The sequence below is a fragment of the Leucoraja erinacea genome, chromosome 17 (assembly GCF_028641065.1).
Source record: "Leucoraja erinacea ecotype New England chromosome 17, Leri_hhj_1, whole genome shotgun sequence".
NCBI lineage: Eukaryota > Metazoa > Chordata > Chondrichthyes > Rajiformes > Rajidae > Leucoraja > Leucoraja erinaceus.
In genome coordinates, this window is record NC_073393.1 from 40,371,426 (window position 1) to 40,392,032 (window position 20,607).

Sequence of the window (20,607 nt, forward strand, 5' to 3'; positions counted from 1 at the left end):
CCCATAACCAAATATTCCTTTGGACACACCATTGCCAAGTTTAATTTGCCAATTCATCACAAGCTGGTGATATCTTTCCACCCATATGACTTATATATGCCATCACCGAGGTATTATCTATCTACCATCTACCATGCTGCAGTTTCATTCCTGAGCAATAAGATTTTAGCCCATGAAATGCACTTAACATTTCTAACCCTTAGTGTTATGTAGGTTAGCTTCTTATATATTCCATCTCCCCCATAGCTCGAGATGGTATCAGTTGTACCGTAACCAATTGCACTGGCATCTGTTTGTAATAGCACAGCCGGGTTGACCTCTGTGGCTTTCCATATTAGTAAGTCATTAACATATTAAATGTGTTAATGGTGTCCATTTTGACTTAAGTGGATGGACAATGAATCCCAGCTGTTCAAACAATTGATTAGTGGCAACCACTGCCTAACATGCCGATTCCTAAATTATTCCCACAATAAGGATATCATCCAACTATACCATTATTCTATGATTTTGGTGTTGCAGCAGTCCCAACACTGGTTTAAAATTTTTCCCCTGTTGGATATTGAATAGCAAGGATCTTAAATTAATACTTGCCATAGACTAGCCTGCTGCACACTAAGTCTTTAGCACTGCTAAACATATCCATTTTTTAAAATGAATATATTGCACAACATTGTGAAGTATTGATAATCCATAATAATACGGCATCCCCCATCTTTCTTATTTCTAATAAAGATGTTTGAGACAAATCCTGGTGTTCAGGTTTGGTTTATTCCATTACCAGCATGTATATCTGTCCGGTTTATGTACTGGAGGGTTTGTTCGTGTAGAACTCTATCAGATATCCCTTAAACTGCTAAGGATATATCTGTCCATAGATATATTACACCAAGCTTCAACATAAAGTTGCAATGTCCCCCCCAACTTCCGTGCTCCCTATTAATGCTGGAGCCCCAAATTCACCTACCTCCATGGTTATTGGTGGTAACCAAGTTATTTTTCTTGGTTTCATATGCGGTTGTGGAGAGCCTAAAGGTTAATGTTACTTTGCATCTCCACAGTGGTCGTCCCGGCCAAACCCTAAACAGGACGCTGCTGCTGGGTACCTCTGCCCAATTCTTTGTAGTATAATTACAAAAAACACACTACCTCTCTTAGGATGCACATGAGGTTAATGTCTTCCCCAGAAATCCTTTGGATGCTTTAATCAGCCCCAAAGTCAAGCCTCCACGCCAATTCTTTACCTGTTTAGACAGGTCTCCCCCCCCCCCAAATAACGGGGTCTATAGCCCTTTGCTTACATAGTATAGCGAACTAGGGTCTAGAGCTGGCTGAATGGCCCTTCAAACTGCACATTTCAAAAAATAGTGCTAATGGCATCCTTATGGTCACTAATTTTGTACACCTTTTTTAACATGCGGGCCAAAGCTGTTATGCCCGCCATGAGACCTTTCAGAGTATTACGGATTTTCCCAACTCCTAACGGCCTTCCCAACACGTCTGCAAATGCACCTGTAACAATGGCTACATTAAGAGCACCACAATATTCCCGGGGTATAGAACCCTTGCCAACACTTCAGCAAAATATTAGCTTGAAGTTAATGGGTGGACTCACAGTCCTACAATACTCACAGCCATCCTTCTCGAGATCATTCTCCGTGAGTTCTGCTGGCAGTACTGCTCATCATGTTCAGCAGGTTGTTTTTCCCCCCCTTCAATAGGGGACAGTGGCTCCATCACCTGCTCAGGTTTTACCCCGTCAGACCTTCCATACCCTCCTCAGAGGCGTCTGACATTTCATGCAGCCCATATGGGAAACTGCTGTGGGACTTATATTTATTTGCCCACTGTGGCTATCCTCCAATCCCGGAGCCTGCCACTGTGGAGAAATTTACTCCAGCAAACCGCTCCAGCCGACTTACATGCTCTCGGGCACTAGTCGTCGCGGGTGCTTAATATATGGGACCGCTCCTGCCGACCTTGGTGCTCTCGGGCACTAGTCGCACGCGGTATTTCCCACAGCCCGTCCCCATGCCTACGGGCACTGGTCGTTCCCCATGGTCCTGGTACTCACGGGCACCTCTACCCATTTAGGGTGAAGTTTGGCACTCGCTCCCCTCTGGGAGATGCTGGTGCCGACATTTATTGCTGCCTGCTGCTTGTCATTAAACAACAGCAAACCCTGTGTTGGCAGCCCTTCAGCTCTATACTGACATCAGTAGCTGGTTGCCTGCTGTTCAGCAACACACCAGTAACGACCTGTGGCTGTGCCCTGACGTCCTTAGCTGGCCGCCTGCTGCTCTTCAAAATACAACAGCCACGTCTGGAAAAAAGCACCAAAAAAGGTAAGGGAAATTTGTTCTTACCTGTACTGGTTTTCAGCCTGCCGTTTGGGAGGAAACGTCCTTCCTCCCGCAGCCCCACGGACCCCGTAGCGCAGGTCCATGGGCTGCTGTCCCCGATGTCAGCTCTCTCTCTCTTCCGGGTGGTGCAGCCGCTTCATTCGGCTCCGGAGCCCCTAGCGACTGCATCTAAAAATAGACCCGACTTGGTCTGGAAACCCCCCCCCCCCCGGGACGTGTAGCTTTGCTTCCCGCCCGGCAGCAGTCAATCTTGCCGGTGCGGGGAGCGACGTCGGGCACAGCTGTTCTGTGCTAAAAATAGCCGCTTAGGAATCCTCTCCGGAGGATTCGCGCTTCTTGTATTTCCTACCTGCAAGGTAAGTGAAAACATTTTTGCAGTCTCTTACCTGCTTCTTTGCATTTCCCTCTAGGGAGACGTCGTCTCCCACGTCTGACTCGTTGAATGCGTGTATGCGATATGACACGCATGCGTCGTACGCGGGCTTCTTCATGGAGTCCCTCACGTGACTCCGAAGTAAAATTCCACATTTTCGTCACCCTCTGATTAAAGAAATTCCTCATCTCCTTCCTAAAGGAGCATCCTTTAATTCTGAGGCTATGACCTCTAGTCCTAGACGTTCCCAATAGTGGAAACATCCTCTCCACATCCACTCTATCCAAGCCTTTCATTATTCGGTAAGTTTCAATGAGGTCCACCCCTCATCCTTCAGCCAGTACAGGCCCAGTGTCGTCAAACGCTCATCATATGCTAACCCACTAATTCCTGGGATCATTCTTGTAAACCTCCTCTGGAGATCCTCTAGGACTCTCTCCAGAGCCAGCACATCCCTCCTAAGATATGGTGTGTACATTTATTTGTTTAAGAAAGAACTGCAGGTGCTGGAAAAATCAAAGGTAGACAATGCTGGAGAAACTCAGCAGGTGAGGCAGCATCTATGGAGAGAAGGGATAGGCGGCGTTTCGGGTCGAGACCCTTCAGACTGATGTGGAGGGGGGGGGGGGGGGAAAAAGAAAGGAAGAGGCAGAGACAGTAGGCTTGTGGGAGAAATCAATGTTCATACTGCTGGGGTGTAAACTACCCAAGCGAAATATGAGGTGCTGTTCCTCCAATTTGCACTGGGCCTCACTCTTGCAATGGAGGAGACCCAGGACAGAAAGGTCAGATTCGGAATGGGAGGAGGGGACTTGAAGAGCTGAGCCACAGAGAGATCAGTTTGGTTATTGCGAACCGAGTGGAGGTGTTGGGCGAAGAGATCACCAAGCCTGCACTTGGTCTCGCCGATGTAGAGGAGTTGACACCTGGAACAGTGGATGCAGTAGATGAGGTTGGAGGAGGTGCAGGTGAACCTTTGCCTCACCTGGAAAGACTGCTTGCGTCCTTCGATGGAGTTGTGGGGGGAGGTAAAGCGACAAGTGTAGCATTTCCTGCGGTTGCAAGGTGAAGTAACCGGGGAGGGGGTGGTTTCGATGGAAAGGGACGAATTGACCAGGGAATTACAGAGGGAACGGCCTCTGCAGAAAACAGAAAGGGGAGGAGATGGGAAGATGTGGCCAGTGGTGGGACCCCATTGGAGGTGGCGAAATTGTCAGAGGATTATATGTTGTATGCGATGGCTGATGGGGTGGTTGGTGAGGAGTGTTTAGAGGGTTTACAGGGGTTTAGAGATGATTACAGGGGTTTACAGGAGTTTAGAGGGGTTTACAGTGGTTTACCGGGAGTTAGAGGGGTTTAGAAGGGTATTGAGGGGTATACAGGGGTTTAGAGGCGTTTGGAGTGGTATAGACGGGTTTACAGGGGTTTTGAGGGGTTTACATGGGGTTTAGAGGAGTTTACAGGTGTTTACATGTATTTAGAGAAGTTTAGCGGGGTTTACATGGGGTGTTTACAGGGGTTTTCATGTGTTTAGAGGGGTTTAAAAGTGTTTAGAGGGGTCCGGAGGGGTTTAGACGAGTGTGGAGGGGTTTACAACAGTTTAGAGAGGTTTACAGCGGTTTAGATGGGTTCAGAGGTGTTTTGAGGGGTTTACAGGCGTTTACAAGGGATTAGGGGGTTTCGAGGGGTTTAGAGGGGTCTGGAGGGGTTTGCAGGAGGTTTAGAGGGGTCCACATTCTCCCTGTTCCTACCTTCTCCCCATATCCCTGGGCTCTGCTATCTTTAAGACCTCTAGCTAACTCTCTCTTGAAAGCCTCCAGAGATTTGGCCTCCACTGCCTTCTGAGGCAGAGAATTCCACAGATTCACAAGTCTGTGTGAAAACGTTTTTCCTCATCTCCGTTCTGAATGCTTTACCACTTATTCCTAAACTGTGGCCCCTGGTTCTGGACTCTCCCAACATCGGGAACATGTTTCTTGCCCCGAGCGTGTTCAAACCCTTAATAATCTTAAGGGCCTGTCCCACTTGGACGACTTTAGAAGACCCTAGACAAATTGATAAAAATGTCAAGATTGTGTTGATTCGCTGAAGTAAAAGACCTCCTACGACTATGAGTACGACATCCTACGACCCCTCCTCGACCTCAGTATTCCACACCTAAGACCAACTACCACTAGCTACATTGGAAAATGATCTCCGGTCGGTGGGGGCGCTGCAAGCCGGCAGCCCTGCCAGCAGCGTGTCAGTTCTTTCTACTTTTTTTGTTTTTTTTTTAGTATGTCCTAATGTGGGTTTTTAATGTTCCTCTGTGTGTCTTGTGTGGGGGGGGGGTAAGGGGGAAACCGCTTTGGTCGCCTCCTCCACGGAGAGGCGACTTTTTCCATGTCGCCTCCCCAGTGGCCTAACATCGAGGATCGGTGCGGCCTTTCCCCGGAGACGCTTCAGCTGCGGGCGCAGCGCGGACTTTCGGCGTGGAGCGGGCGTGCCCTCGCTGGGGCTCGCCGGAGGGGAGCGCTCCGTTTGCTGGCCCGCGGCAGCCTGAAGCCGGGGTCTGCAGAGCTCCAGCTGTGAAAGGCAGTGAAGAAAGCGAATGGTATGTTAGCTTTCATAGCAAAAGGATTTGAGTATAGGAGCAGGGAGGTTCTACTGCAGTTGTACAGGGTCTTGATGAGACCACACCTGCAGTATTGCGTACAGTTTTGGTCTCCAAATCTGAGGCAGGACATTATTGCCATAGAGGGAGTGCAGAGAAGGTTCACCAGACTGATTCCTGGGATGTCAGGACTGTCTTATGAAGACAGACTGGATAGACTTGGTTTATACTCTCTAGAATTTAGGAGATTGAGAGGGGATCTTATAGAAACTTACAAAATTCTTAAGGGGTTGGACAGGCTAGGTGCAGGAAGATTGTTCCCGATGTTGGGGAAGTCCAGGACAAGGGGTCACAGCTTAAGGATAAGGGGGAAATCCTCTAAAACCGAGATGAGAAGAACTTTTTTCACACAGAGAGTGGTGAATCTCTGGAACTCTCCGCCACAGAGGGTAGTTGAGGCCAGTTAATTGGCTATATTTAAGAGGGAGTTAGATGTGGCCCTTGTGGCTAAAGGGATCAGGGGGTATGGAGAGAAGGCAGGTACGGGATACTGAGTTGGATGATCAGCCATGATCATATTGAATGGTGGTGCAGGCTCGAAGGGCCGAATGGCCTACTCCTGCACCTAATTTCTATGTTTCTATGGCACGGCGTCCGCAGCCTGGGATCCCTCGCTGGGGACCCGGGAGAAGAAGAAGCTCCGACTCCGACTGCCGGCCCGGGGATCCCTGGAGGGGAACTTCGACCGCCGGCCCTGTGGACTGCACCAAACGCGGTCTCCGGTGGGGAGGCACCGAATCAGCTTACCTGGACTTTTTAACCTGTCTGCACATCTGGATGCCCGCAGCAACGGCTGCAGAGGGTTGAGGTCCCGACCACGGGGGGAAATGGAGGAGGACTGACCAGATTTTGTGCCTTCCACCACAGTGATAAATGCTGTGGTGGATGTTTGTGTTAAATTTTTATTGTGTATTGTGTGTTCTTTATCATTGTACCGCTGCTGACAAATTCATTTCACTCAGTGACGAATAAAACATATTGTATTGATTGATCACATGATAAAATTATGTCATGTCTGCATTTTTTTTCTCGGGCCAGTTACCGACCTATCACTATCTACGACTACCATCAGGACCTTCTTACGACCTGCCTACGTGTAAAATTTATCAATTTTTTCCATGCCGACCTTTTTTTTTACTTGTGGGCATTTTTTATCAGGCCTGTAAAAACGCAGCAACCTACTTGAGGCCACGAGTATGCGGAGACCACTCACGAGCATGAGGAAGAGTTACAAAGACCTCCTACGACCTAGTGGCGACCATGCTGCGAGTATGAGTCAAGGGCAAACTCAGCAGAGGTCGCCAATTAGGTTGTGAAAGTGGGACAGGGATATGTTTCAATAAGATCCCCTCTCATTCTTCTAAATTCCAGAGTATGCAAGCCCAGATGCTCCATTCTATCAACATATGCTATCCCAGGAATTAACCTGGTGACCCTACGCTGCACTCTCTCAATAGCAAGGATGTCCTTACTCAAATTTGGAGACCAAAACTGCACACAATTCTCCAGGTCTGTGCTATATAAATAAAACTTACTAACTTACTAGGTATGGTCTCACTAGTAAGTTAATAAGTTTGCTGCAGAAGGACCTCTTTGCTCCTATACTCAACTTCTCTTGTTATGAAGGCTATCATGCAATTCACTTTCTTCACTGCCTGCTCTACCAATATACTTACTTTCAGTGACTGATGAACAAAGACCCCCAGGTCTCATCGTACTTCCCCTTTTCCCAACTTGACACCATTTAGATAATAATCTTCCTTTCTGTTTTTGCTACCAAAGTGGATAACCTCTCATTTATCCACATTAAACTGCATCTGCCCACTCACCCAACCTGTCCAAGTCCACCCTGCATTCTCATAGCATCCTCCTCACAGTTCACACTGCCACCCAGCTTTCTGTCATCTGTAAATTTGCTAATGTTACTTTTAATCCCTTCATCTGAATCATTAATGCATATAGTAAATAGCTGCAGTCCCAGCACCGAGCCTTGCGGTATCCCACTAGTTATCCCTACTCTTTGTTTCCTGTCTGCCAACCAATTTTCTATCCATGTCAGTACCCTACCCCCAATACCATGCGCTCTAATTTTGCCCCCTAATCTCCTATGTGGGACCTTATCAAATACTTTCTGAAAGTCCAGGTACACTCCATCCACTGGCTCTCCCTTGTCCATTTTCCTAGTTACATCCTCAAAGAACTCTGACCGATCCTGCTACTGCTACCCAAATGTGTCACTATTTCATCTTTTATAGTCAGAGTGAGGCTATTGTGTGGAGGTGGGTATCAGGGAGGGTGGTGCTGGTTGGAACGTGGGGGTGATGGTGCCGCAGTTGTCACGGTTCCTGTCCCCACCCCCCGGTGGGGTGGAGCCGCGACACAAACTAACACTCTAGAATGTAGCATTTTGAACGATGCAGACAATGGGCAGCGGCACCGGGGGCGGGACATAGACACAGACACAGACAGACGGCGTTGGAGGAGGTCGTGTCTGGTGTCTGCTCTGCTCAGCTCAGCTATACTCTACCCTACCATCATCTACTATACTATATTATACTCTAGGTGCGGCGGGGACGGGTGGTGACCAGAAGGGGAGTGGGTGAAGTGGCCACGCTCCCGCTCCTTGTTCCCGGCGCCGCGGCGAAGCTTCTGCTGCTCGGACCCCGCAGGGATCATCACTCGGTGAGTCTGTGTCTGTGTCTGTCGTGTCGGTCCCTGGCCCCGCACAGGTGACCGCTCCTCCCGGCGCCGGGGGCCCTGCGGACGGGGGCGGCTCCCAGCCTCACCCCCTTGACTGCCTCCCCTTAAACACCGACCCACGGCAGCGCTGTCAGAGCCCAGGGGCGCCGCACCGCTGAATGAACCAACCGCACACTTTAAAGACGTATTGTACAAGTTATTGCCATTTGTAACTTTACAAAAACGACTTTTAAAGCCGCTTCCACTTGCCCTGCCTGTCAATGACATCACGATGGAATCCCGAATCTCATTGACATCAAATGCCAAAATCTGTTTCATGCGACTAATTCTGACATCACGATGGAATCCACAGGGAATCCGAATCTCATTGACATTAAACATCGTGGGGGGTGGGATAGGGTAGAGGTGAGGAATGGGGGAAGCAGGCAGTCATGGAGAAGGGTTATGGAGGGAGGAAGGTGACGTTTCTGGTTGAGGAGGGAGGACAGATATCAGGGGGGGTGGGAGGTGATAGATGAGGGAGGAGACATGGAGAGGGGAAAGAAGAGGGAAGGTGAAGGAAGATGCCTGGTGTGGGCCGAGCCTCGGGGCTGTAGCCGGGCCCGGGCTTTGGTCGCTGAGGAGCGGACACAGACACGGACTGGGCCCTGAGTGCGGCTCCGGGCCCTGGGCTGGGGTTCGAGCCGGTGTGGGGTCCGGGGGCTGCTGCTCCGAGCCCGTGGGCAGGGAGAGGAGCGGGACCTGGGGCAAGAACCTCCCCCAGACCGCAGCCTCAGCCTCTCCCTCCCATGGCTCCAGACCTGTCGACACGTGACGCCTGTATGGTCGTGAATAGTCGACCAAAGAGTCGTACCTTTTTCTGGTCACCGCTGGATTTTCAACATGTTGAAAATTTTCGGCGACCTGCTGCGACTATGACGGGTGCCGGCAGTCGCCGAAAAAAATCGCGTAAGTGGGACAGGCCCTTTAGACTGTTGAGGAAGCCTTGTTTATGGGCTCACAGTCAGGTGGGGGCTGTAAAGCTCCACTTGGTTCCAGTTGGATTGTCTGGTCCCTGTATTGTCTTAGATAGACACAAAATGCTGGAGTAACTCTACAGGACAGGCAGCATCTCTGGAGAGAAGGAATGGGTGACGTTTCTGGTCTAGGCGCTTCTTCAGACAGATATCAGGGGAGTGGGAGGTACATAGATAAGGAAGTGTATAGACAAGGAGATCTATAAGTGTATAGATAAGGATATCTCCCACTCCCCTGACATCAGTCTGAAGAAGGATCTCGACAGGAAATGTCACCCATTCCTTCGCTCCAGTGATGATGCCTGTCCTGCTGAGTTTCTCCAGCATTTTGTGTCCATCTTTGGTGTAAAGCAGCATCTGCAGTTCCTTCCTACACAAGCCATGTGGACAGGCCGGTGGGGGTGAGTAGGAGGGGTTGGGGGAGACGTGTAAAATCACAAAGGATAGTGAGTGAGGAGAAGTCATGAGTAAGGACGACAAGGTCACTGTGTTGACGGTGCAGGTTTAAAAGGGTGGCACGGTGGCGCAGTGTAGAGTTGCTGCCTTACAGCGCTTGCAGCGTCAGAGACCAGGGTTCGATCCCGACTACAGGTGCTGTATTTACAGAGTTTGTATGTTCTCCTCGAGACCGCATGGGTTTTCTCCATTCCCACATTTATTTAGCTTTAAGAGGGAACTAAACCTGACTGGAGAATCGAAGGTTACAAAAAAAGGATTAGAAACTAACCACTTGCAGCAGCATTATTGCTCCAGGCAAAGTTTTTACAGACGTTGCCTATTTCCTTCGCTCCATTAATTATATCCAGCTTTGTATAAATGTAACATTTAGCTGTTTTGTAGTAAATGCCTACTATTTTCTGTGTGCTTAAGCAAAGCAAGAATTTCATTGTCCTATACAGGGACACATGACAATAAACTCACGAACTTGAACTTGAGCTCCAAAGACATACAGACTTGTTGGTTAATTAGCTTTGTATAAATGTAAAATTGTCCCTAGTGTGTGTAGGGTAGAGTTAATGTGCGGGGATTGCTGGTCGGTGTGGACTCGGTGGGTCGAAGGCTTGTTTCCGCGCTGTACCTAAACTCTCAAGTGATAGGAAACAACCAGCGCTGCCTCTGGGTTTCTTGGTTTTTGGTCACATTTGTTCTGAAACAGAGAAGGAAGCAGATCCGGTGAAACTTCTCAAAGAAACTGGAGAAATGATGGAAATGGAATGGGTTTACTGGCCAGTGGGGGAAGAGCGAGGGGCAGGGGGATTGGTGATTGTTCAAGCATTTGTGACTATCTTCCGTTCAGGCAGCGGGCGCAGGCAGCCATGTGTTAGACACTTGATACAGCTAGTTATAACTAGTCCCAAGGACGTGTGGATTTGTAGCTTTATTGGCCTCTGTAAATTGTCCCTAGTGTGTAAGGGAGTGGATGTGAAAATGAGGTCGCTTTGGGGTTATGGGGAGAAGGCGGGAGAATGGAGCTGATGGGGAAAGATAGATCAGCCATGATTCAACGGTGTAGTAAATGATGGGCCGAATGGCAATTCTGCTCCTCGAACATATGAACTTATGAACATAGAACTAGTATAAAAGGGAGATTGATGGTCAGCATGGACTCGATGGGCCAAGGCTCCTGGATCCTTTCTGTACCTCAGGTTTCACTTTAGTATTGTTACATGTGCTGGCGTACAGTGAAAAGCTTTGTTTTGTAAGCTATCCAATCAAATCAGATACAAAATATTCATCAATACAATCAAGCCAAATCAAGTTCAATAGTTCGAGCAAAGGGGAAGATACAGAGTGCAGAATATAGTTCTCAGCATTGTAGTGCATCAGTTCCAGAGTGTCCAATGTGCGCAATGGGGTGGAGGTGAATTGGACAGTACCCCAGTTTCATTAGTTCATAAGTGATTGGAGAAGAATTAGGCCATTCGGCCCATCAAGTCTACTTCGCCATTCAATCATGGCTGATCTATCTCTTTCTCTGAACCCCATTTCCTCCCCATAACTCCTTACACCCGTACCAATCAAGAATCTACCTATCTCTGCCTTAATAATATCCATTGACGGCCTCCACAGCCTTCTGTGGCAATGAGTTCCACAAATTCACCCCCCCTCTGACTGAAGAAATACCTCCTTATCTCCTTCCTAAAGGAGCGTCTTTTAATTCCGAGGCTATGACCTCGGGTCCTAGACTCTCCCACTAGTGGAAACATCGTCTCCACATCACAGTTGATGATCGTTCTATTAATCAGACAATTGGCCTACCACATGCTGTATCCAGAGACTTGCTGTGTGTGTGGTTACTCTCCCATCCCTTATGATGATGCCCATTTTTGATGATTGCTGCCCACAAAATGCTCTGCCCCGTCATCAGATGCCAGGAAGCCAGGGCAATGGTGAGCTGGAGGGAACAGTGCTCTGAAACGAAGCTCTGCCGTGTATATTTCTGTGAACGGTGGCACAGCGGTAGAGTTGCTGCCTTACAGTGCCAGAGACCCGGGTTCCATCCCGACTACGCATGGGTTTTCTCCCGAGATCTTTGGTTTCCTCCCACACTACAAAGACGTAGGGGTTTGTAGATTAATTGGCTTGGTATACGTGTAAATTGACCCTAGCCTGTGTGGGGTAGTGTTAATGTGTGGGGAACAGCTTTTTCAATTTGCCCATGTACCAGTTTAATTCATCCACAGTCCACACATTGTTAACCAGTATTTTTATTTCTACTGTCTTGCACTCTGACCAGACTCTAAACTGCATTTCGTTTTACCTGTACTCGTATTTGTGCAATGACAATAAAGTTGAATTGAATTGAATTGAATTATCGTTTCAGGTTGCACAAGAAAAGGTCAAACAGCAAGAGGCCGGGACCTGTGCCTGGTGTCAAACGTTCACCGTCCAACAGTTCAGTCAACAGTCTGAGTAGCTACATCAGCAACTCCTCCAAGCGCTCTCAGCGAACACCCCATTGCTGCGGCAGGGTGAGGTTGAGTGGGCTATTACTAGACGTGGGTGTCGGGACATTGGGTGGGTGTATGTGCTGTTACTGGGAAGGGGGTGAGGGACATGTAAGTCACACCCACACACACACACACTATCTCCCTCTCCTCCCTCTCCCTCTCCCTCTCACCCTCTCTCCCTCCCCAGTGCTCTGTTGTTCGTGCAGCCTAAGGGCCACAGTCAGTGCGGGAGGAAGCCACCTTCCAGCTTGGTACTCCAGTGTGTTCCCTCAGCCTGACTGGGTCACTCACTGAGATGAGTGGTGAGTTGCCCAGAGGACCATAGAGTCAAGAGACGACTGACTGTCAATGCTCGGTTACTCGATCCCGACTGAAGTCATGTTGTAACACCTAAGGGAGGCCTGGTTTGTGCTCCAGGATCACTGGGGTGATGAAAGAATAGGATCCCCTTTAGATTTCCCCAGCTGTGTGGCACCGAGGATGCTTTTGAAATGTAGTGTAAGGTGGTGGACCGTGGCCAAGCTCGCACACAGCATTGTGATCAGCAGACGCCCATGTTCAATAAATCTAGATCTCTCTAACTTCAAGTAACCCTCTCTCTCCGTCCCTCCCCCTCCTTTGTCATTGTACTAGTTTCACTGTCGTCCTGGTGAGTTTCATTGTCTGTATCATTCGTTAACACCGAGCCCACAGCCAACCAACAATGGACCCTTTCCTTCATCATCGTTACTTTTTTGCACATCGTTCATTCATTTGTTCCATGTCTCTCTACATCACCGTCTATATCGCTTGTTTCCCTTTCCCCTGACTCTCAGTCTGAAGAAGGGTCTCGACCCGAAACGTCACCTATTCCTTTTCTCCAGAGATGCTGCCTGTCCAGCTGAGTTACTCCAGCTTTTTGTGTCTATCTTTGCCCATGGTGGTTGTGGGATAAGATTGATTGGGACAGAGGGGGCTGCTATCCATCCAGAACCAGGCAATCTCTGTGTGTTGAAATGTGATACTCCCTGCTCGGTGGAAGTGTCATTGACAATCTCCCGTTTATTTAGTCTGGACACAAAAGGAGGCCATTCGGCCCGTCGTGGCCTCTGGAATACCCCCATCAGTGCTGTTGTCCCGTTGATATCCCTGCAACCTATTTTTTCTTAGGTTCCCTAAAGCTCCCCTGGGTTCTCCTGCCACCAGCTTGCGGTGGACTTTCTGTGGTGGTCCCTGCAGGGGAGAAGGTCTCTCAGCCTGACGTGGTTCCACAGTATCAGTGCGTTCCGTGTTGGAGAGTCTGAGCTCTCTCCGCTTCCACTGATGTGAAGCATCGGGGCCCAACGTTGTCTAATATTGTGTTGCTGTCTCTTTCAGAAAAAGCTCTGCCCCTGGTGTACTGGTGGTTGGGCACAGCCTGGTACCAGTTAACAACGGCCATCTCCTTGATCGATGTCTTTACTCTGTCCAGGTACGTGCTCCGGGGATCCACAGACTCCCTTCCTCCACCTGGTCACACCCATCCCCACTGCCCTCCTCCATCTCCTCCCCACCTCTGTACTGAACACACCCTCCCACAGGACACCCAGTCACACTGAACCACCGATAAATAGACAATAGACCATAGGTGCAGGAGTGGGCCATTCAGCCCTTCAAGCCAGCAATGTGATCATGGCTGATCATCCACAATCAGTACCCCGTTCCTGCCTCCTGTTCAGGAGAGTTTTCTTAAACAGTATGTGGAGGCCCCCACACGTGAGAGGGCAACACTGGATCTAGTATTGGGAAATTGGGAAAGGCAAGTTAATGTAGTGTGTGTGGAGGGGCCATTTGGGTCCAGTGACTACAGTTCGATTAGGTTTAAGATAGTTATGGTAGGGACGGCGAGGGTCCACGTGTTAAAATGCTCAACTGGGGTAAGGCCAACTTTGAGGCAATGAGAGAAAGTCTCGTTCAAGTTGACTGGAGCAGGTTATTAGAGGGGAAAGGAACATGGGCTAAGTGGGATGTTTTTAAGTGTGCTGACGAAAGCTCAGCATATGTACGTCCCCGTTAGAGTGAAGGGCAAAGCAGGCAAACGTAAGGAAGCTTGGCTGACGAGGGAAATTGAGGCGTTGGTCAAAAACAAGAAGGATGCATGGGACAGGTATAGGCAACTGGGATCAAGTGCATCCCTGGAGGAGTTTTGGGAACTAAGGGGAAACTGAAAAAGGTGATCAGTAGGGCAAAAAGGGGCCGGGAGATAGCTCTGGTGGGTAGCAACAATCCCCAAAATGTTATAAATACATAAAGGGGAATTATTTTGCTATAATGTTAAGAATATGCGACTGATTACTGGACTGATTGACTGAAGGACGTTTAAATTGAGTGAATAGTTGTTTAAGCTAATTAAGTAAGAAATGAGCTTATTGTGAGCCTTTGCATATTTCAGATAAATTAAAATGAGGCGATTCATCCTGCTATGCATCCTGATGCTACTACAGATGGAGGGAAATGAAGGAAGAATTTGACGATGTGTCCCGGGACAAACAAGCAGAGTCTTTCACCTCTGCAAAAGAGATGTGGTACAGTGCAATGGCCCAGATGCCTTTGGATCCTGGGATGTCACCAAGATTGACTATTGCAATGGGATACAGCGTCGGCCCGATTGGCAGGTAGACTTAGATAACCGACACCTACGGGAATTAGGTTGGTCTCTGGAGTGCAAATTTGACTTTTCTGCAAACGGTATTCTTTGGAAGACAACTCGGCAAAGGAACATTTGTATGATGGACTATGCTATCGAGAAGCATTAGAGGGCTACCCTTGTTTACAGGAGAAAGAACATGAGAAAAATATGGGGAAAATGGGCATTGGAAGAAACAGACTCTAACATGCCCATAATGAACAAGCCCATAATGAACTATTTGGTAAAGGACAAATTGTGTGTTACCTTGCTACTATCAGAAATACGTCTGTTCTCTTTACAGGATAGATATGCCATATACTATCTGTTGGCACGTGAGGGAGGGACATGTGCTATTGTGAAAAAGACAGATGTATGATGGGAATTCAGGACAGAACAGTAACATCACAAACATCAAAATGACATTATTACACTGCTCGATGGGATACAGGAGGGTATTGAATGGGGAGACTGGGGATTTGGGGGGGATTTTATAATTGGATCATTAGTACTACTTTGGTTCTGTCTTCACCAAGGAAGACATAAATAATCTGCTGGAAATAGCAGGGGACCGGGGGTCAAATGAGATGGAGGAACTGAGTGAAATCCAGGTTAGCCGGGAAGTGGTGTTAGGTAAATTGAATGGATTATCTGAATGGTGGCCGATTAGGAAAAGGGGAGATGCAATGAGACCTGGGTGTCATGGTGCACCAGTCATTGAAAGTAGGCATGCAGGTGCAGCAGGCAGTGAAGAAAGTGAATGGTATGTTAGCATTCATAGCAAAAGGATTTGAGTATAGGAGCAGGGAGGTTCTACTGCAGTTGTACAGGGTCTTGGTGAGACCACACCTGGAGTATTGCGTACAGTTTTGGTCTCCCAATCTGAGGAAAGACATTCTTGCCATAGAGGGAGTACAGAGAAGAATCACCAGACTGATTCCTGGGATGTCAGGACTTTCATATGAAGGGGTTGGACAGGCTAGATGCAGGGAGATTTTTTCCGATGTTGGGGAAGTCCAGAACAAGGGATCACAGTTTATGGATAAGGGGGAAATCTTTTAGGACCGAGATGTTGAAAACATTTTTCACACAGAGAGTGGTGAATCTGTGGAATTCTCTGCCACAGAAGGTAGTTGAGGCCAGTTCATTGGCTATATTTAAGAGGGAGTTAGATGTGGCCCTTGTGGCTAAAGGGATCAGGGGGTATGGAGAGAAGGCAGGTACAGGATACTGAGCTGAATGATCAGCCATGATCATATTGAATGGCGGTGCAAGCTCGAAGGGCTGAATGGCCTACTCCTGCACCTATTTTCTATGTTTCTATATATGCAGCAATAGTGGTTTTGTGTTTGTTCGTGGGAATTGCTTTTGTTAAATGTATTATTTCTAGACTAATGACAGCCTTGGGTAATGTGGAAACTGGTGAGAAGATATTGCAACATCTAGAAGAAGACATTCTAATGTTGAATGATGAAGTAGTTGAAAGGATGGTAAATGCGCAGGTTGAGAATGAATTATTAGAAGATGAATGTATTAGAATGAATAAAATGGAGATAGATCAGTGGTATGGAACCCAGAATAGCTGAGCACCCTAAGGGCTAGGGTTTTAAGCACAACAGAGAAGTAGGGAACAGCATTGGTGTCAACAAGCCAGCCTGCTGACCTACGTGGTACAGGTTTTGGGGGCTATAAAGCATCTCAAGGTTAGGTATAAACTTGGATGACTAATAAGCCAATGCTGATGAATCTCTGCCTTGTGTTATTATCCTATTAGTGGTCATAGAATGACCAGAGTGGGGAATGAGGAAATATTATACAAATAGAACCGCTTGGATAGTGACTTTTATATAAGCTAGGTAAATTGCAAAAGAAAAGTTTAAAGTTTTCCTGAACCAAAATAAACTGCAAACAGACACATATACACAGGCAAAGATGAATCAAAACATGAAGGCCTGAACTTAGGTTATTGTTTGGGGCAATTATAGCACTGGAGGAAATTGTATTTGATATGGCTTTGTGTTGAAGAATGGGAAGCTGAATAAGGGGCCTCTTCTTAGGCTATCTGCTCTGTCTCTATGGCACATTTCTAAGCTCTAAATGTGACGTAAAGGTGAAGAGTTATGGCTTGTTTTGCTAGGTTTGAGACAGAATTCAAGGCTGAGAGATGATAGACTGCAGTTAGCCTTGGCTGTGTACAATTATAATGTGTGATAAGGAATAAGATGTAAGTGAAGGAATAGTTGCTTTGAGAAATAATTAGATTGAGGGAGTAGTTTATAGAAGGTTGAAGCAGATGGAATTCTGACGTAATGGTCTGAGATGTAGTCTCTTGTGTTCTGCCTGGTACATGAGATTGGAAATCCTACTTCCCGATAACAGGAAAGGCACCAAACTTAATTGGATCATTAGTACTACTATTAAGTAAATTGACAGATTTACGACCCATGTATGCTTGGTTGGGATGTGAATGGGTTTTGAACTTAGAAACTGTTATTCAGCAAACTTATATAATTAATGTTTTAAAGACATAGGTAAAAGTATTTCAAACTGTGAAATTATAGTGAAACAATTTATGAAATGTATTGGCTTAATAGAAAGGTACACTTTAGACTTATAGAAATTGTTTAGATTTATAGAAATATATTTTCTCTTGGTATAGAAAGTGTGTAGGACTTGTGTGATCATTGTGTTATATACGTATCTTGTATTTTGAGGAGTGGTCTTTCATAAGAGCCTACTGGGGTTTTGCTGTGTTGAAATAAAATAATTCTAAAACAGTATAAAGCACAGACAAACGAAGGCTGTAATGAGGCCAGGGAAGGGGGATCATGTGACTGACGTAAATCACCAGAAGGACTCAGATGATTGGTTACCAGCTTGTCATACCCTCTGTATCTGAAATGTCTAATACCTATATAAATGCCATGAGTTTGTATCAGAGTTACTCCTCTCTGGACCCGCCCCAGAGCATCAGCTCTGTGTTGGAAGGTTCAAGAGACTAGTCTCAGCTGAATAAAGAATTGATTTTAACAGCAACAAGTGTTTGAGTCAAGTTGACTTTTGATTGAAAGAACTCAGTTTAACACTTTCATAGGACAACAGAAGGAAACAAAACGGGCAATACAGGCTGAAAAGATGAAGTACGAAGGGAAGCTGGCCAGGAATATAAAGAAGGACAGTAAAAGCTTCTTTAGATATGTTAAGGGAAAAAGAGTAGCAAAGTCAAATGTTGGTCCCTTGATGGCAGACACGGGTGAAATTATTATGGGCAACAAGGAATTGGCAGAAGAGTTGAATAGGTACTTCGGATCTGGCTGGATGTCTCAGATGTACTGGAGGACAGAGGATCTAAGTGGGTAGAGGAACTGAAAGAAATTTTCATTAGGCGAGAAATAGTATTGGGTAGGCTAATGGGACTGAAGGATGATAAATCCCCTGGGCCTGATGGTCTGCATCCCAGGGTCCTCAGGGAGGTGGATCTTGAAATAGTGGACGCATTGGTGATCATTTTACAATGTTCAATAGATTCAGGATCAGTTCCTGTGGATTGGATGTTATGACACTTTTCAAGAAAGGAGCGAGGGAGAAAACGGGGAATTACAGACCCGTTAACCTGACTTCGGTGGTGGGAAAGATGCTGGAGTCAATTATTAAAAAGGTAATAATGGGGCCTTTGGATAACAGTAAAAGGATTAGTCCAAGTCAACATGGATTTATTAAAGGGAAATCATGCTTGACTAACCTGGAATTTTTTGAGGATGTGACAAGTAAAATGGATGAAGGGGTGCCAGTGGATGTTGTGTATCTTTCCTCAATGACAGTCCCGCCATTCCAGGGATCAATCTCGTGAACCTACGCTGCACTGCCTGAATCACAAGGATGTCCTTCCTCAAATTAGGAGACCAAAACTGTACACAATGGTGAATTCAGATTACGTCCTTTCCCCCCTCCCCCCCCCCCCCCTTTCCCTCTCCCCCTCTCAAAGCACGAGTCCCCCCCCCCCCTGTACCCCCCAGGATTTCTGCCCCTGCACCAAGGGATCAGATGGACTGTCAGTAAGTTCTCTCACAAGGACAAGGACAAAAAGACTTTAAAACATTTTTTACCCCACTGCTATAAAGGCACTAAATGTAGCTCCCAAGGAACGCAGGGGCGATACATACTAAGGGACTGTGGTACACTGTGAAATCAACAGAAGGATGTAGGGTTGGGTGTTTATGCGTGCTATTTTCATGATATTTATTTTAGTTGTTTATCTTTTTTTAAATATTTTACCTTGTATGTATCGTTAGCTTTTAGAAATGTTTGAATGGTGCACTGACTGGCTGACATTTTTAAATTTTGTTGAACATGGTTCATGTTACAATGACAATAAAGAAACTATTCTATTCTATGTGTCTTTTGCTGAAGATTAAATATGTTTGGCAAGTATGTCAGGAGTTTGTGATTTGCAAATAGCGCATTGTGTAAGAAGGAAATGTTGATGCTGCAGATGCTTTATGCCGCAGATGAACACAAAATGCAGGAGTAACTCAGTGGGACAGGCAGCATCTTTGGAGAGAAGGAATGGGAGGAGTTTCGGTTTGAGACCCTTCTTCAGACTCGTATTATCGCAAATATCGTATTGACTGGAACAAATGACAAGTTACAAATAGAAAATTGCATATCTGCAGGTGATGGAGGACTGAAACACAATGCTAGAAATACTCAGGTCGGGCAGCAGGTGCGCAGAGATACTTTTTCAAATTGACCATTCATGCAATCTGGTCAAGGATAAACATGTTTTCAGATGCAAAGATAGAGAAACCGAGGAGAGCTGGATCAGTGGCTGATCTACTTGAAGCATCTACATCAAAACTTGCTGAACCAATCCAGATTACAGATTGTAGAAACAAGAATCTGCAGATGCTGGTTTACCGAGGAAAGACACAACATGCTGGAGTAACTCAGCAGGTCAGGCAGGTCCAGGAATGCTGCCGACCCACTGAGTTACTCCAGCATTTTATCTTTCCAGAATAGAAGTTTATTTTTCATGGCCACTTTATTCACAATTTGTCAGTTGCCACAAAGCAAGCCTGTGTAAGTAAGCATGTTCTCTCCCCATCCACGATGCTACATGCAGTAAAGCTGTTGCTCCCAGTATTTAGCTGCTGTCATTTGAGATCCATGTTCTTCTCATACCTCTAAAGCATCGACCTTTTCCATGATAAAATGCTTGTTATCAATGCTGTATGTAATTGAATAGAATGTTCTGAAATCCATGATCAGTAGGATGTTTTAAGTCTGGTTTGAAGCTAATCCATCTTCTCTCCTGCCTGCAGTACTTTCATACTGAAGCACAGGTTCCCCGATCTGTCATCATTTTTTTTTGCTTTGTAGAATAAAGATGCTGCAGCAGTCAAACTAATTGAACTGCGGGTGCATAACAACTGGGGCCATCCAGAATACACTTGCCTCTACTGGTTCCGTGTCCACGGAGAAGCAGCGATGTGATTCTGGAGGTCAGCTACCCCGCGCTGTGCAACACTAACAACCTCGACGTAATCTCAATTCAAAGTTGATTTCCTGCAACAATGTCAATTTCTGTCATCCATGTTAATAATGTTTTAAATTATTGATAATCATGTTATTAAATATATTTAGAATGATCCTTAATTTGAATGTTTTTCATTTACGGGTGGGGGGGGGGGGGGGTGGGTGGGGGTGGTGGGGAAAGGGTGTGTGTGGGGAGGGGTGGTGGGGGGAAGGGGTGTGTGGAGGAGGGGGTGTGCATGGGGAATGGGGGTGTGCGTGGGGAATGTGGGTGGTGGGGGAAAGGAGGGGTGTGGGGAGGGATTTTGTGTGGGGGGTGTAGGGGACCTCCAGAATCACATGGGGTGTGTGGGGAGGGGGGGTGTGGACTTACCG

At 46.9% G+C, this 20,607-nt stretch overlaps 1 long non-coding RNA gene across 2 annotated transcripts; it reads left to right on the forward strand.

Moving 5' to 3' along the window:
• Window positions 1-6,454: 6,454 nt before the first annotated feature.
• LOC129705458 (uncharacterized) lies at window positions 6,455-20,340 on the forward strand. 2 transcript variants are annotated; one of them, XR_008724911.1, is made up of 4 exons: window positions 6,455-8,071; window positions 11,930-12,077; window positions 13,413-13,506; window positions 20,080-20,340. It is a non-coding gene; the product is annotated as an uncharacterized LOC129705458 (long non-coding RNA). The 2 variants fall into 2 exon arrangements; XR_008724910.1 differs by lacking the exon at window positions 20,080-20,340 and adding an exon at window positions 14,467-17,735 and having other exon boundaries at window positions 6,459-8,071.
• Window positions 20,341-20,607: the final 267 nt, after the last annotated feature.